Raw genomic sequence first — 18,398 nt, 5'->3', positions numbered from 1 at the left:
AAGGTATAAAAGATGAATTGTCCCTATGACTGCTTGACCAACCTCAATCAACCTCCACTCTTACCTTACCCAAGTGACACACATGACACAAAGCTGGAGCTTAATAGCCAGCCAGAGGTCCTCAGAAAAGCAGGAGGCCTTGAGCTCATAGCCTCATCTTCCTGGCCCTCTCTTCGTTTCCTGGTGATGTCACATACGCAAGTGCATTCCACGCTGCTCGACGTGGACTTCCTGGTTCTCCACAGAGCATCCATTCCCCTTCTTCTCAACATCTCCAGCGATCCGGACCCTGGGTGGTCTCTGCAGGACGAAGACGAGTGGCGGACACTTCTTATCTCATGACAAGCGAATTTACATTGATTTCCTGTGAGTGTTTTTAACCCTTGGAAATAAATCTGATTTATTTTCTGTTTTAATACTGCACTTAGGTGGTGCTTCTCCCTTTCTTTGTTTTTATGTTTCATACAGAGCTGGCTCAACTCTGAGGATAGCAGCCGCCATGGCCTTATATCTCATGTATTTTGTATATAGACTTTTTTTTGGTATTACTTATGGACTATATGGACTTTAACAGAACTGGGTACATATCTTGTTGAGCTGTTCCCTTGCATAATGCATGCGTTGAAATAATTTGATCCTGCTGTACCACTACTTCAAGTTCTGTTTTTTAACCGAAATATCAGCTCTCCAGATATAAAACACCAACTCTAGCAGAGGCAACACCACTACTAGCAGATACAACCCAAACAAACTACTGGGAGCTGTACCCAAGTCGGGCCCCTACCATTGTACATTGTTGCCTCTAATAAAGCACATACAAGGACCTTGTACCCCGCCAGCTGCCATGACAAAGCACACTAATGCCGTGTACACACGGGTGGACTTTTCAACGGACTAGGTCTGGTGGACTTTTCGACGGACTTTCCGAATGAATGGACTTGCCTACACACGATGTCGGACTAGCATACAGACGAGCGGACTTTTCGACGATTTTTCGAAGATTTGAAACATCTTTCATTTCTAGGTCTGTCGAACTTTTGGGAAAAAAAAGTCCGCTGGAGCCCACACACGATCGAATTATCTGACGGCCCCCGGTCCTCCGGACCAAGCATGCCGTAAAGTCCGCTCGTGTGTACGCGACATAAGAGAACTGTCCAAAAAAATGGCAAATAACCGAATCCAAAGAAGGGAGGGAGGGAAGTTGTCCCGGCGCAGTCAGTCTTCCAAGTGAAGACCTCACCAGGATCCTCCTACTGGTCATCTCCTGCAGCCCCACCTGTACCTGCTCCTCCCAACTCACCAATCCGGTAAGTATCCCTGAACCTATTTATTTTTAACTTACCTAAAACTCCTCTCATGCCAAACCCCTTATGTCAGCCTTACGTCTAGGCTTCCTTTTCTTTACTCTGGGCCTAACTGGAACTCACGATATATACAAAAGAAATATATGGAAGCGTGCTTCCAGGAGTAACCATTTCAGTACAACTAAAGCAAGAGTCTGTATGTGGTTCCTGTACTTTTTTTGACTACTTTTGTGTAAAGCAGCTTGTAGTGAAATGCACTGCCCAACTGGTTCATGAGCATAGTTTGATATTAACAGTCAGACAACAACCTTGAGCCTGGGTTCACACTTTTGCGAACACAGGCATCGCATGTGATTTGCACCCGCACTGCTGTGCCGATCACATGCGATGTCTGTGTTCGCAATAGTGTGAACCCAGACTTAACAGTCCCGGGCGATACATCTTCAGGATAATTATGATGCACATAGAGCTTGTAGATGTGCTTAACCACTTGCCGCACAATCACATATATATTCATGATTGTTTTCAAGTGGTTATACTGGGGCTATGGCTGAAGCTGTCAGCCATAACCCCGGTACTAAACTTTTCAGCCTGCGATTCTCTAACTTGTAAATGTGATCTGAGCAGCTGCTTAGCCGCTGGATCACTTTTACAGGCAATGTGAATTATGCCCCATTTTTGGTGTCAGAGGGCAGAATAGTGTATCATATCAGTGGGATGAATAGTGCCCCAAGGGTCACATAAGAGCAACCAAGGGGCTGCAGTTTGGAGACCCCCTGGTCTAGGAGACCGGAAGCGACGAGTATTTCAGAGCCATTTTTTTTTAAGCATGACATCAATGTTTTTTTTTTTTTTTTTTGTTTTTTTTAATCTCATGCTTTCAACGGTAAGATCTGGAGTCTTATATTTATACATCTTTTATTTATATTTGTATGACAATTTAAAACAGTTTATTCATATTAATTATTTATTTTTTTCTCTGTATTCCAAAGGCTCTTTTTTTAAATTTTTTTTTACATTTACATTTTTTTTAAATTTTGATCATGTGACCAGCAGCAGAGGACTAGTAGTTCCTCCTGCCACTGTTTCCCTGCAGACAGGCTAGGAGAGATCTGGGTCATGTGACAGCTGGATATCGATTAGGAAAAAAGATATTTAGATCTTTTTTCTTTTTTTTTTTTATCATTAGGCCCCTTTCACACGTGACGGATCCGTGATGATCCGCCCGGGGAACATCCGTGAACATCCGCTTGCTCAGCAGGGATCACTCCTTTGATCCCCACTGGATGACAGGGCGGTCCCTGCACACTGTTCAGACACATCGGACACTTTTGACACAATTTTGGGACCATTGTCATTTATACAGCGATCAGTGCTATAAATAGCCACTGATTACTGTATAAATGACACTGGCAGGGAAGGGGTTAAACAATCAAGGGGTTATGTGTGTCCTAGGGAGTGATTATAACTGTGAGGGGGATGGGCTACCACTGACATGACAGCAATCACCGCTCCCGATCACAGGGAGAAGTAGATCTCTGTCATGTCACTAGGCAGAACAGGGAAATGCCTTGTTTACATCTCCCCGTTCTGCCTCTCTGTCTCATGATCGCGGGCACGCGAGTGCGCCGACAATGGCGCGCCCACAAGGCGGCAAATTAAAGGGATGTACAGGTACGCCCATTTGCCTGTACGAGCCATTCTGCCGATGTATATCTGTCGGCAAGTGGTTAAAATAATTACAGTGCTATCATCCATATACAGAAAGAGAGAGCACTTTAAGCAGAGACAGATCCCCTCACCTGCTGGACAGAGCTGTAATGTGTGGCAGAGCTGTTTAGATTTTTCGGGATTGGATGGACAGAAAAATGAAATCCTTTGGTAGAAAAAAACATAAATTTTATTTTTGTATTGCGCCTTTTTGTTTACCCGGAGTTCAGCTTTAACGTGTCCCAGAACCTTTCACTTTGCTGGAATCATTGCTTGCAAACACTGGGCCATGTGTGGCTCCCTTCACACCTGTTTGAATATAAATGTTTCCTTGAATGATAAGTTCTTATCTGGCTTTACTAATTACTAGAACCTGGAGTCGTGATAAGAGATATCAAACACTTTATGGCTGCGGTGCTATCTCATGACTGTGTTTTTGGAACATGGAAGAATGGTTTAGTTATTTCACAAAGGTGCAACAGACAAGGATGTCCTATTAGAGAATTCCAAACACCCGCCCGTCTCCATAATAACTGCTGATAAATTGTTGTTTACACTTTTATTATAGCAAGGTGGTAGGGGCACCGATGTTCAATAAAGGGAATGTGCTGAATTGAAACTATAACTAAAGCCAACACTTAGTTTTGGATAGAGCAGAGGGCGATTAGAACACCTATCACGTTTTTATTGCCCTCTATGCCCCTTTTTAGGGAGTGTTCTGGCCCACGTTCATGTATTATTTTTATGTCTCGTATTAAACTGCGTTGTGTTATCATTTTGTGCTGACATTAGTGGCAGTTTCTGGCTTCTCCAAATTGTTTACTCATGTGATTTTGGTATCTTCCTTTCTTTTTTCTCCTTTTAACCACTTGCCGACCGCTGTACGCCGATATACATCGGCACAATGGCAGCGGTGGGCAAATGGGCGTACCTGTACATCCCCTTTAACTGGCGGGGCTAGTGGGCGCGAGTGCCCGCCTGCCGCATGCAGCGTAACCGCGCCCGCGGGTCCCGCGGACTCGATGTCCACCGATGTCCCGCAATCGTGTCACGGAGAGGCAGAACGGGGAGATGCCTATGTAAACAAGGCATTTCCCTGTTTTGCCTAGTGACATGACAGAGATCACTGTTCCCTCTCATCGGGAGCAGTGATCGCTGTCATGGCAGTGGAAGCCCATCCCCCCACCACAGTTAGAATCACTCCCTAGGACACACTTAAAGTGGTTGTAAACCCTTACAGACCACTTTTACCTACAGGTAAGCCTAGATTAAGGCTTACCTGTAGGTGCAAGAAATATCTCCTAAACCGCGTAGCACCTTTTGCAAAAGACAGGCACCGATGTCTACGGCGCATGCGACAGAGGGACGTTGCTTCAAATAAGGGATAGTCCCTCAAAATCAGGGACAGTTTAGAGCTATGCTAGTTAGTTTAGTCCTAGCTAGGCCCTCCTAATCATTTTTTGCAGAGACAGTGCGCTAGAAAGTCATTTTCTTAATGCCTTTCTAAAGACTGGAAAAAAACATCCTCTGTATTCCACTTGACAGAAGTAAAATTGAATTGAATTTAAAGAGTGAAAATGATTGTAAACCTTCGTTTTTTTTTTTTTTCTTTTTTTAAATAGCAAACATATCATACTTCCCTCCACTGGGCAGTTCGTTTTTCACAGTGTGGCCCCGATCCTCCTCTTCTGGGGTCCCCCGGCGGCTCTCGCGGCTCCTCCTCGCAGAGAACCCCCTAGGAGAATCGCTCTCCTGGGGGGTTACCTTGCAGGCGCGCTCCCAAGTCCAGGATCTGCGTGCATAGATGCAGAATGCTGGACTCGGCCTTCCGGTGCCCGCATCATTGGATCTGATTGACAGCAGCGGGAGCCAATGGCTGCGCTGCTATCAATCTATACAATCAAGAGCCGAGAACCCCGAGCAGAGAGGAAGAGCGCATCTCTGCCGAGAGAACGAACGGGCTCAGGTGAGTAAAACGGGGGGGGGGGGGGTTGCTGGTCAGTGTCAGAAGTTTTTTAACCTTAATGCATAGGATACAAAAAAAAGAGGGTTTACAAGCTTTAAGCTGCCTGTGGGTTGTGCCAAGTCAGCAGGTAACCATTACTGTCCAGGGAGACTGGGTCTAAGGCTCGATTCACATCTCTACATGTTGCTTTTGAGCATTTCTGCAGTGCTTTTTGCGGTGCTTGCCGCGTTTTTGAACATGCGTTTTTGCCGCGTTTTTGCCACATTTTTGCGTTTTTTTTTTTACAGTTTTTTTTTATACTGTATACAGTGTTAAAAAAAAATGAAAGGAAAAAAAAACGCAAAACGCGGCAAAAACACGGTAAAAATGTGGTAAAAACGCGGTACTTGCGTTTTTGGATGTGGGTCCATTGAAATCTATTACATGCATAATGCTGCATTTTGCATGAAAAAAAGTCCCCGACCCTTTCCAAAAACGCAGAGGCACAAAAATGCATTGATGTGAACATGTTTCATAGGAACCCATGTTAAAAAATTCCCATGCATTTCTGCAAAATGCAAAATGCATCAAAAAACGCGCTAGTGTGAATAGAGCCTTAGGAGGTATGTCAATACATAAAGCGGCATTTGAAACAGAACAGGCATTCACCCTCTCTATTTGTCATGTTTACCATTATCATCAAAAGTAAAAGTAAAAAAGAAAAAACACAAATTTTTGGTTGCTCCCAGAACATTAATAGAAAGGAAATCTTTCAATGGGGGACACAAATTTTAGTTATAACCAGGGATTTCCTCACTTTTGAGGTATTTCCTCTCACTTCCTGTGTTGGCTATGGGATAGGGAGTGAAGCGAAATCTCTCCAATGGGACACAGATGGAAAAAAAAAAATTGACAGATCTTATAACCCTCCCTTAATCTATCCAAAAATTAAAAAAAAAGGGTTTTGCCTTTAGTTTCACTTTAATTATTAAAGTTTATCCAAAGCCAAATCTTTCTTCTTTTTTTTTGTTTTTTTTTATTTTTTACCTTTTCTTTGGTTTTGCATACTGTAGGGAAAGAAGTGATTGTGAGGGAAAACTAACATTTTGGGGTTGTCACAAAAGTAGGAATGGATGGGAAATCCTCCAATGGGGACACATGTTCTAGTGACACTTGTTGAACAAGGGATCTCCTTCACTTTTGAAAGATGTTTTCTCATATCCAGTTGTCCTTTAGAGAAGAAAAGTCAAGTGAAATCTTCCTAATGGGATATACGGTAGAAAAAAGAAAACTACCAAGGGTTTTTAAAATTTAGGTATAGCCAACATTTTAATTTTTTAAATGTTTGATAGAGTAGGGAAGTGTTAAAACTCCTGCCATTTTTTCCCTCAATGTACCATTGAGGAAAATTTCCCTTTCATCTCCTGTCCCAGAGACGTAACAGGAAGTTAAGCTCTCTTAAAAAAGGTCGATAACTCAATCCATTTTTGTTGAAGGAGCCAGGATGAAAATTGTCGGGTGAACGCAGCATGCAGCCAATCAGCCGCAGGCACTGTTTGGGTATACTAGCAGCCGACAATTACAACCATCAGAATACAATAATCTGGCAGGGAGAATTTGTTCATTGTTGCTGTTTTTGTGGATGGAGGAATCTGTTGGATTCGTTTAAGCTGAACAAGAGAAACCTATTGTGTATGGCCAGCTTTAGAAGAAATCCCTCAAAGTAACCTTTGCCATAATTTAGCTAATGTAGTGCACCCGCGTAGGAGCCATTGGTGAACTTAGTCCTATTCCCCCAGTTAGAGCACTCACGGCCAGGCACATAGCATTTTCTTCACTTTTCCACTGGCTCAAAAGAAGAATCTAGGGGTCTCTTTTTTTGGTTTTGTTGGAACATAGAACGTGGATAGGGGTTAGGGGCGCATGGGATACCGCCAAACTAAAGAACTGGACAACTTAAGGACTCTTTAACAATCATGCTGAACTGATGCCCCACAGAAGCTCTATGCTGACTGTGACTAGCACTCCTTCCAGAGACTTAAGCTACACATAGTTACTGACTTTCAAGCACTTGGGTCATTTACTCACAGAGCCAGAGGATCATTGGTTGCATCCTGCCAATATTAAACAGGCTCTTCTCAAAGAGGCAGATGTAGACTCACACTACCATAGGACACCAACTTCCTCCTGGCTCTCTCCAGTGAGTTTCTCTAGACTCAACTTGATTCTAGGACTTCAAACTTGCGAATAGGCCACCAGCTAAGCCTAGCTGGGACCTTGATGTCTTCCTGATGACCCCTTTCTAGTGTTCTGCCACAGGGGTCTCCCCCAGCAGCAGTCTTCGCTGCTGCCTCAGGCCTCAGACTATTTAGGGGCCCTCCATCCACCTACTGGGCACACCTCCCCAGGAATTGGCTGGAGTCTTAGACATTTTCAGGTTGCTTCTTCTGCTCTCCCTCCCACTATGTCTAGAATTCTCTACAATTCAGGGGAAGTAATCAGCAGCCTGTGAGACACTGAGCAGCCCTACATAATTAAAGCCTGCTCCACTGATTACAGAGGATCCAACTAAATTTACCTAGCAGCCTACACTACACTAGGAGGGAGCTACACTAAATTGCTATTTAATTTATTTTGCCGCACACAAAGAAAATCATTATTTTAAGCTAGATAAGCAAGTTAAGAATGTAGCTTGAAAAAAAAATAAAAAAAAATAAAATAAATAAACAGATTGCTGTATGACATGGCTTTATTGTTTGGATGAAGTCTTGGCACTTGCCGTCACTGTAGTAGCTTCTCTGCGCTATGAATGCATTAGTGTTTGCCGACATTTATACTACTCTGCTTTCAAGTAATTGCATTGATGAATCACCATTGTCCTCCTCACTTGACCTGCTCACGTTCATAACAATGGGTTTGTTTACCTACACTATTACACTTTTCTTTAAAAATCATAATTTTTTATTTTTTTTATTGAGTTTATGCAGTAATAGAAACCACAAAACCCGAAACAAAAACAACAAAACAAGATGACAGAGGCTGTGTGTTACCCACGCAGGGGTCATATAATCTACATATGAAGGACATACATAACGGTTGTAGACAACACCAAGGCAAGAGTGGTGTGACTACGTAACCTTGCTGACAAGAAACAACTAATCATACATAGAGATATTTCAACGATGGAGTTGACCCCATATCTCCTACAGAGAATCCAAGACAACCATGTTCCTTTCGAGTTGTCCACCAATTCAGTGAAAAAAGCAAACATTATGAAGCTGTTGTAGGATCAGCCAACCATTTGGACCATACCTTGTCATATTTGGCAGGGCAACCTCTATTGGCGTATGTATCTTTATAAAATGGAAGGTTGTTTGTAATTAGCTGTTTCCAGAAGGAAATGGCAGGAGGAACCTTTTTCCTCCAATGCAAGGTGATGGCTTTTCTCGCATAAAACAGAAGGAGACTAGCAAGGCTCTTGTTCGCTTTAGTATAGAGCAAATGATCAACTAGGCCCAATAAACAGATTTGGTTAGCCTGCGGGACAGGGGTCGAAATGAAAGTATTTATGATGGCTATCACCTCCGACCAAAAACCGGTAATGATAGGACAGATCCAAAATATATGGGAGAAATCAGCTTGACTGCATCTCCAACACCTTGAGGGGTGAGATGGGTTCATCCTATGGAGTCAGGTGGGGGTGAAATGTGCTCTGCGCACTATTTTAAACTGAATTAACCTATCCCACTTAGACACTAGGGTTTTGAACGTTAGGTCCCATATGTCATCCCAATCATCATTGTCCAAATGTGGTACTACACTATTACAGTTCACATTATTTGTAATGTTCCCTGCCCATTTTGGACTGGGCACACTTTTGCTAGTACACTTCAGACATATCCAGTCTGTTTACATGCTTTGCGTTAAGACATGCAATTTATTTGAATTGGTTACCAATGTACACCAATGGACCCAAAAAACTGACCTGAATTTATGTTTTGACACAGAGAACCAAAATGCTTGGTAGTCTGTTACTATGCATTGTAATGCAGTTACAATGGTGGTGCATTGGTTTAGTGCAGGGTTCTTCAAACTACGACCCTCCAGCTGTTGCGGAACTACACGTCCCATGAGGCATTGTAAAACTATGACATTCGCAGACATGACTAGGCATGATGGGAATTGTAGTTCCTGAACAACTGGAGGGCCATGGTTTGGAGACCCCTGGTTTAGTGCATTGGGGCGCTTTTCTATAGTAATGGCACCGCAGCGTATGGCTCTTGCTCCGACATGCTGGTTGTACCCAAGTTGATTGATGGATTGTCCTGGGCGGAGCTTACGCTCGTGAGGTCACGATCATCATGGTATCTCATCCAATGACCAAGAAAAGTCCACCGTAACATAAAAAATTATTGAGGAGACTCAAATGGTGTAAAACTGTATGTATCCTTTTATTATTAAAGAGTACAGTATATCTAACCACTCACCATGTTAAAATGTACAAGTAGAAAAAGTAGTAAAAATACTGATCCTAGGAAATCGATCTGGCCACTTCCTAGTTCCAGCGTGCGTGGTGACGTCACAAGCATAAGCTCCGCCCAGGACGATGTATTAACCTACATGCCCATATGACTGTTTTAACATACAGAGTCCATTTGTTCCGGTAAGAGTCCTCTCAATCTAAGGGGGTGATGCACTTTGGTGTTGCAAGCATCCGGATAGACAAGACTTCTTTTATCATCACATTGGTGGATTTGGATTCAGACATATTGGGACTACTGTTCATATTCCTCTTTTCACTTTTTACTTATTATGACAAAATATTTGTTTGTATGATTTTTCGTCGTCGCAATTAGTGCAGCAATGTGAATTTATATATCTGTACAAAAAATATATATATTATTTATTATCTAAATGTATTATTTTTTTACTGTACCTTTAATTTTATTTTATTTTTATGATCAATTTTATTTCCATCATAAGGGATGAACAACAGAGTTTAGGCAGGGTTGCTCCTCACAAATTTACTTGCCAGGAATATTTATCCTGGTTAAATGTTAGAGATCTATTGATTTCTCCATAAGATTGGCCTTGTTGCACTTTTCTCTTCTACCACTAGGTGGCCGGGTATTTGGTGGTACTAGATACGAGAAGAGCAACACAAGGTCAGGTTATGGGTATATGGGTTATCTCAGCCAATGGGCAGGGGTTTTCTTGAATCCCTTGGCCTGCTGGGAGAACCCATATATTCGGGTGGAGTCAGGTGATCGGTGTTCTGTGCCACCTGGATGGCTGTCTGGGTGGACATGTGTCGTATTGCCCGGGCTGCTAGGCCGGAGATTGGGCCTATCCTGGGGACATCTGGCTGCTAGGCTGTCTGAGGGCCTATCCAGAAGCAAGAGAGCAGCGCAGGGTTGGGATTGTGGCTTGCAGTCCAACCAAAAGTGACGGTTCTGTTGGCCGGAGAATCTGTCGTGGTCGGAGGTAGAGGGGAAGCTGACGCCAGTAAGGGACTATCCGCTTAATAACCAAGGACCACAGTGAGTAACTGAAGCAAGTACCGGAGCAGAATTCTCACCAACAGGGGACGGTGAAGAATTGGGAAACTTCAGTGTATATCAAGCCAGGGACCCAACCAGAGGAGGTGACGCTTGCAGAGCAGCCTTGTGTGTCAAGTCCAGGACCGAGCAGGCCAGCGGGGTGAAGTTTGAGAGGTATCTAGTGTGCCAAGCTAGGGACCCAGCAGAGAAGCAGGGGTGACGCTTGAGGAAGATACCACCGTGAAGATTGAAGGAGCTCAAGGGATTCAGTGGCAGTGAATCAGTGGGTCTAGTGAGAGCCTGGGATCTCAGTGGGCTGAAGAACTACAAGGAGCGATTGTAGTGAAAGAACTGTTACGTTTGTGTTAGGAACTGTTAAAGACTGTTGCCATAGGAGACAGCATTCCTGCACATGCAGATGTGGCGTCTTGCTGGATGCTATTCCCTGCATGGCTGTTCTCCTATTGAAGTCTTGGAGTCTGACAATTAATCTTGCAACTACCTAAGGGTGTCCTGGCCCTAACCCTTTCTCCCCCAAAAAGTTTGTTAAGAGAAATAAACGTTCTTTTGTATTCAAGAAGTGTCTGGCGCCCAATAACTTTAACTACTCTGCCCCCACCATGCCTCACAACCCACTACATACAGAAGGATGTCAGATATCCCTGGCCCTGGGGGTTCTCATTAGATCAAAGGAGGCCTGGGACCTTGCTACACACACATGTAGGGCACCCAACGTTAGATGTGATTTATTCTTACAAAGCAAACACATCTTTGCACACTGGTACTAACTAGTATTCTAATGTTTCTCTTCTCCCTCAGTTTCTCTCCCTCACCCTCCCCAGTGCTGACGGAGAGGGGTGCAGAGAAGGGGCACACAAAAGGAAGCTGTACAGGCACTCAACGTTCTCCATATCAACCGCTGATATCACTGGTTGTTAGGACTCTGGCGTTAGAAGGTTGTAATGGTGCACAATAGAAACCTGTGGCTTTGCATATCTTTAAGGCACTTTACCCACTGGCTTTTATACCATTTTTGGGCAATTGTTAGCCATTTTGCCAAGGCACCCCTGAAGAAACCTGAAGGCACCCTGGTTAAAAAAGGCTGGTGTAGACAAATCTGATGTTGCCATACTGGAGGTTCCTCATGTTCCTGTACAGAGAGGACCTAGGACACTATGTTTGTGACTGTGATGGCCCATGGAATGTGAGATATTTTATCCCATGTTTAGGACATGACTAACTCTAATGGAGTCCATTGAGTGGTCCTGAGGTTTAAGCTCCCCCAGGGACCAGAAGAAAGTCCTGATTTCAGGGACATTATTTCGAATATACTTGAACTGAAGTCTACAGATATACCAAGTGATATCTGTTTTGCAGAACTTGGTCCACGTGAAACACCACCCAGCACGTGGAATGGTGTTACTATCTAGTGTCCTATACCTATATTTTGCAAAGGACTATCCTCAGAAGTCCAAAGACAAATAGATCTGCCAGTCCAATCCAATAAAACAACTCATAGACTTTTAAGTACACATTAAGTGATCTAGTGCTCCTCGCCACTTGAAGAATTATGCCGCGTACACACGACCGGTTTTGCCGTCAGAATAAACTCCGAAGGTTTCTCCGACGGAACTCCAACGGAATTCCATTCAAGCGGTCTTACCTACACAAGATCAAACCAAAGTTTGACCAAGGTCCAACCGTCCAGAACACGGTGACGTACAACACGTACGATGGGACTAGAAAAAGGAAGTGCAATAGCCAGTAGCCAATACCTTCGGTCTCGTACTTGCTTCAGAGCATGCGTCGCTTTTTGGTCCATTGGAACAGCATACAGACGAGCGGTTTTCCCGATAGGAATTGGTTCCATCGGAAATATATAGAATATGTTCTATTTCTAGGTCCATCAGAATTTTCAAAAATAAAAAGTCAGATGAGGCATACACACGATCGGAATAGACGATGGAAAGCTTCCGTCTGACTTTTTCTGTCTGACATTCCGCTCGTGTGTACACGGCTTTACTGTATCTATCAGAAAACTTGAGATTTGCGGAATCATTAGTCAGTCCTCGATACTCCATAATTCCAGTTAGTCAGATCTCAATGAACTGGGGTGAAAGCGGTAGCACATCATCATACATTCATAAAACTCTCCATAGCCTTTCATCAACTTAATAGCTGTATCTGTTTCTTACACCTCCCGCTCTTATGTTCTTGTACTGAGAGCCGGCCATTGCTGATAAAGTTATTTTTAAACACTTTGCTGATAAGTTCCATGTCTCCATTAATAATACAGAAGAACATATTCTGGATGATGTCCTGTACTGTAGTCGTATTTTAGACAGGCTGTACTGTAAATGCTGTAATCTCTTATGATTAAAAACAAGGGCAACGTATAGATAAGTTTATCTGAACAGAATACATGTTTAAAGTATAACTCTGGGTGTGACAAAGATTGCATTGTGAAGATGTTTTATCTAAATATGCGTTTGGCATTTTTATTGTAACGTTCACCTGAAAGTCATTTTGTGATGTGACTTTTATTTGCTGTGGCACATTTTAGCCAAAACTTTTTTTCTTAGTTTTGGATAGAGTGGGAAAAGTTTAGAACCCCCATCACATTTTACTGCCATCTGGGGTTTCCCTCACCTTCTGTGCTGGGGGCAGTGCATTGCTAGAAAGGACAGTGTACGAGAAAGTCCAAGTTCTGGTCTTCCCCTTTGTTTCTGGCTTAAAGCGGAGTTCCGCCAATTTTTTTTTAAAAGTCAGAAGCTACAAATACTGCAGCTGCTGACTTTTAAAATAAAGACACTTACCTGTCCAGGGCGCCCGCGATGTGGGCACCCGAAGCCGATCACTCCCTCGGCTCTCGGGTGCTGCCGCCGCCATCTTTGATAGGGGAATCAGGAAGTGAAGCCTTGCGGCTTCACATCCTGGTTCCCTACTGCACATGCGTGACTCGCGCTGTGCTATCCCACTGGTCCCTGCTGTGTTCTGGGACCTGTGTGTCTCCCAAAAGACAGCGGGGGGGACGGAGAAGGCGCCGGAAGTAGCGTAGATACCCACGGGTGGCTCGGGTATCTATGCCCGGAAGTGGGAGCAAAATACCTGTATTAGACAGGTATCTGCCCCCCCCCCCCCTCGAAAGGTGCCAAATGTGACATCCCCTGGAGAGGGGGAGTATTCCGAAAAGCGGAAGTTCCATTTTTGGGTGGAACTCCGCTTTAAGGACTATGCAAAGAAGTTTCACCTAGTGATAGGTGTCCTTACAAGTCATCATTTTTGGAGTATCCCACACCAACCCCAACCCCTCTCCTGTTACAAGTTCTGCAAGCAGAAAATCATAAAAAGACATCCCCTAGACTAGGGGTCTCCAAACTTTACAAGCAAGGGGCCAGTTTACTGTCATTTAGGCTTTGGCATCACCCATGTGGATGGTTAATTTACCATCCACATGGGTAAACCTCTACCCCCCCCCCTAGATAAATGTAAAGATATGCTTGTGTAGCATAGGTAGTTCATAAAATGTCCATAAGTTCATGAAAAATCCTATAGGAAGGGTGATGTACTTCAGTAGGCAGCTCCACCAGAGACAGGAATAAATCTCTGAAATTACAAAAGGGAAACACAAGGGGGCACCAGCTAAATGCAACATCAATGGGGTTATTATGAATAAAATGATAACAGGCAAATTTACAGACATATAAATTCAAAGAGCTTATCTGCAGCCATGCCACATTGGATGGAAACCGTCCACCAGAAGAGCCACTTGTGACAGCAAACAGCGTGTAGTCAGTAAGGAAACCAAGTCCAATGTTCCAAGAAGTGAGGAGAGCCACTGTGGGACACAAGGCAGGGTGTGATTTCACACCTTGGGAGGGCTGGTTGCTATGATAACGCATTTCGGAACTCAAATTGGCTCTTTTCTCAAACCATTGAAAATCATAGACAGGCAAGCTCTATTCAAGAGAGGGGGTTGGGGGTGGGTATCCCGGGCTCAGCCAAACCCAAGTAGGGGAATGGTGTCCTATCATTGGTGTCAGTTGGTGGAATAGTGCCCCAAAGGCCAGATAAAGGCAAGCAAAGGGCCGCATCCGGGCCGCAGTTTGCAGACCACCGCCCTAGACTGTTTAATGGAGCCAGAGTGAATGGACTGTTGACTTTGTGTTAGTGGCCTCTGCACTGTTTGGGGAAGAACCAAACAAAATCAGCGGCTCCTATGGAGGTAGCACTACATTAGCTTGAAATGTGAATGAATACCAAATGAGTGCAGCGCTAAGTGAACATAAATAATTGATAAATGTGATATGTGACCCTCCTATTGTGGATGGTCAGTAGTGTAGAGTGCTCAGTACAATCTCCCGATCCTCAATAAAGTGCAAGTGCTCAAAACTCCACATGGATAAATATGAATAATTGATATGATAATTAAGCAATGTTCTTATAAACAATTAATAAATATACAGTGGAACCTTGGATTACGAGCATAATCTGTTCCAGGAGAATGCTTGTAATCCAAAGCACTCACATATCAAAGCGATTTACCCCATAGAAGTCAATGGAAACGAAGATAATTCGTTCCGCATTGACTTCTATTTCATGCAATACCCAGGGCTGGACTGGGATAAAAATTTGGCCCTGGAATTCATCCAGACTGGCCCACATTAATTGTGCAAACAAGCACAAAAACAGTATATAAACTATATGCAATTGTGCAAAAAAAAAATAAGTAGCATAACATCCTTAAGGAGTCCTCACTAACCTCTTTTATTATTTCACTTATTCTCCTCTGTATTTTTCTCATCTTTCTCACATCACTGCGTGAAGTTGAGGCTGAACCAAGAAAGCCATTACTTTGACAGGCTGTCACTGAAACCGGCCCACTAAGCCATCGGCCCACCGGGAAACTCCCTGTAGTCCTGATGGCCAGTACATGTCTGGCAATACCGCATGTGGCCAGAGGTGGGGGGGGCGCAGGAGAGCCTCGGAAATACTCGGGGACAGCTCGGCTGAACTCGGAAAGCCTCGGAAAGGCTCGGAAACACTCGGGAACCGAGTGTCTCCGAGTGATTCCGAGTATTTCCGAATGGTTCCGAGCGGCTCCGAACTGTTCCGAGTGTCACCAGCGCCCCGGCACCTCTGGCCAAATGCAGTACTGCACATCCCATTAGCTTGAATTCCGCTTGTTTTGCGAGACAACACTCGCAAACCGAGTCAGAATTAAAAAGAAAAAGGTTGCTCGTCTTTCAAAACGCTCGTTAACCAAGGTTCCACTGTATATTAATTTATTAATTGTTTATAAGAACATTGTTTAATTATCGCATCGATTATTCATATTTATCTATATCACTTCATCTATTTATTTATTTGCTGTTTATGATTGGGAATCCATGTGGAGTTTTGAGCACTTGCACTTTATTGAGGATCGGGAGATTGTACTGAGCACTCTACACTACTGACCATCCACAATAGGAGGGTCACATATCACATTTATCGATTATTTATGTTCACTTAGCGCTGCACTCATTTGGTATTCGTTTTTGCATTATCACATAAATAGGAAGTGTGGGAAGTGCTGGCAGCTTTTCATTTATTGATTTATTGATTTATTTATTTAACTGTTGTTTTTTGTGTAGCAGCTCACGAGGTTCTAACACACATTTATATAAATAGCTTGAAACGTGACTTTCTGAAATTTTGACTAATCTAAAAAGAGTCAATTCCCTAGCACAACTCCCTCCTTGCAATGTCATAGCCCTCTCTTCATCTGGGAGTGTCTAATTATTATCTATGCTGACCCAGCTCCTCTGCCCTTCCCTATGTAATCTTTCATGTAGCTGCCAGGGAAGAAGAGAAGGGAAATACTAGAATATTAGATAAATAAAAAGAAAAAGGGGAAGTCAGACTACCCTGTTTCCCCCGAAAATAAGACCTAGCGTGATCCTCAGTGATGGCTGCAATATAAGCCCTACCCCCTAAATAAGCCCTAGTTAAAGTCCTTGTAGGTCTTATTTTCAGGGTAGGGCTTATTTTTGGGGAAACAGGGTAGGGCTTATTTGTGGGGTAGGGCTTATATTGCAGCCATCACCGACAATCACGCTAGGTCTTATTTTCGAGGGAAACAGGGTATATAGGCCAAACATGGAGAGTAGAAACCATATATAAAATAATGACATTTTATTGTACATCATATTAAAAAAGAAATCTACACCATGTATGCAAATTGATAGGTACAAACCAGTAATGTACATTCATATAACAGAAGTTGTTGATATGCTTCATAGATTACAATACTGATTACACAGTATCTCACAAAAGTGAGTACACCCCTCGCATTTTTGTAAATATTTCATTATATCTTTTCATGTGACAACACTGAAGAAATGACACTTTGCTACAATGTAAAGTAGTGAGTGTACAGCTTGTATAACAGTGTAAATTTGCTGTCCCCTCAAAATAACTCAACACACAGCCATTAATGCCAAAACCGCTGGCAACAAAAGTGAGTACACCCCTAAGTGAAAATGTCCAAATTGGGCCCAAAGTGTAAATATTTTGTGTGGCCACCATTATTTTCCAGCACTGCCTTAACCCTCTTGGGCATGGAGTTCATCAGAGCTTCACAGGTTGCCACTGGAGTCCTCTTCCACTCCTCCATGATGACATCACAGAGCTGGTGGATGTTAGAGACCTTGCGCTCCTCCACCTTCTGTTTGAGGATGCCCCACAGATGCTCAATAGGGTTTAGGTCTGGAGAGTCCATCACCTTTACCCTCTGCTTCTTTAGCGAGGTAGTGGTCGTCTTGGAGGTGTGTTTGGGGTTGTTATCATGTGGGAATACTGCCCTGCACTCCAGTCTCTGAAGGGAGGGGATCATGCTCTGCTTCAGTATGTCACAGTTCATGTTGGCATTCATGGTTCCCTCAATGATCTGTAGCTCCCCAGTGCCGGCAGCACTCATGCAGCCCCAGACCATGACACTCCCACCACCATGCTTGACTGTAGGCAAGACACACTTGTCTTTGTACTCCTCACCTGGTTGCCACCACACACACTTGACACCATCTGAACCAAATAATTTTATCTTGGTCCCATCAGACCACAGGGCATGGTTCCAGTAATCCATGTCCTTAGTCTGCTTGTCTTCAGCAAACTGTTTGCAGGCTTTCTTGTGCATCATCTTTAGAAGAGGCTTCCTTCTGGGACAATAGCCATGCAGACCAATTTGATGCAGTGTGCGGTGTATGGTCTGAGCACTGACAGGTTGAATCCCCACCCCTTCAACCTCTGCAGCAATGCTGGCAGCACTCATACGTTTATTTCCCAAAGACAACCTCTGGATATGATGCTGAGCACGTGCACTCAACTTTTTTGGTCGACCATGGCGAGGCCTGTTCTGAGTGGAACCTGTCCCGTTAAACCGCTTTACGGTCTAGGCCACCGTGCTGCAGCTCAGTTTCAGGGTCTTGGCAATCTTCTTATAGCCTAGGCCATCTTTATGTAGAGCAACAATTCTTTTTTATAGATGCTCAGAGAGTTCTTTGCCATGAGGTGCCATGTTGAACTTTCAGTGACCAGTATGAGAGAGTGAGAGTGATAACATCAAATTTACCACACCTGCTCCCCATTCAAATCTGAGACCTTGTAACACTAATGAGTCACATGACACCAGGGAGGGAAAATGGCTAATTGGGAAAAATTTGGACAATTTTGTACTCACTTTTTTTGCCAGCGGTTTAGACATTAACGGCTGTGTGTTGAGTTATTTTGAGGGGACAGCAAATTTACACTGTTATACAAGCTGTACACTAACTACTTTACATTGTAGCAAAGTGTCATTTCTTCAGTGTTGTCACATGAAAAAATAGAATAAAATATTTACAGAAATGTGAGGGGTGT

This window comes from Aquarana catesbeiana, linkage group LG05 (assembly GCF_042186555.1).
Source record: "Aquarana catesbeiana isolate 2022-GZ linkage group LG05, ASM4218655v1, whole genome shotgun sequence".
NCBI classification, from domain to species: Eukaryota; Metazoa; Chordata; class Amphibia; order Anura; family Ranidae; genus Aquarana; species Aquarana catesbeiana.
Note: the sequence above shows the minus strand (reverse complement) of the source record.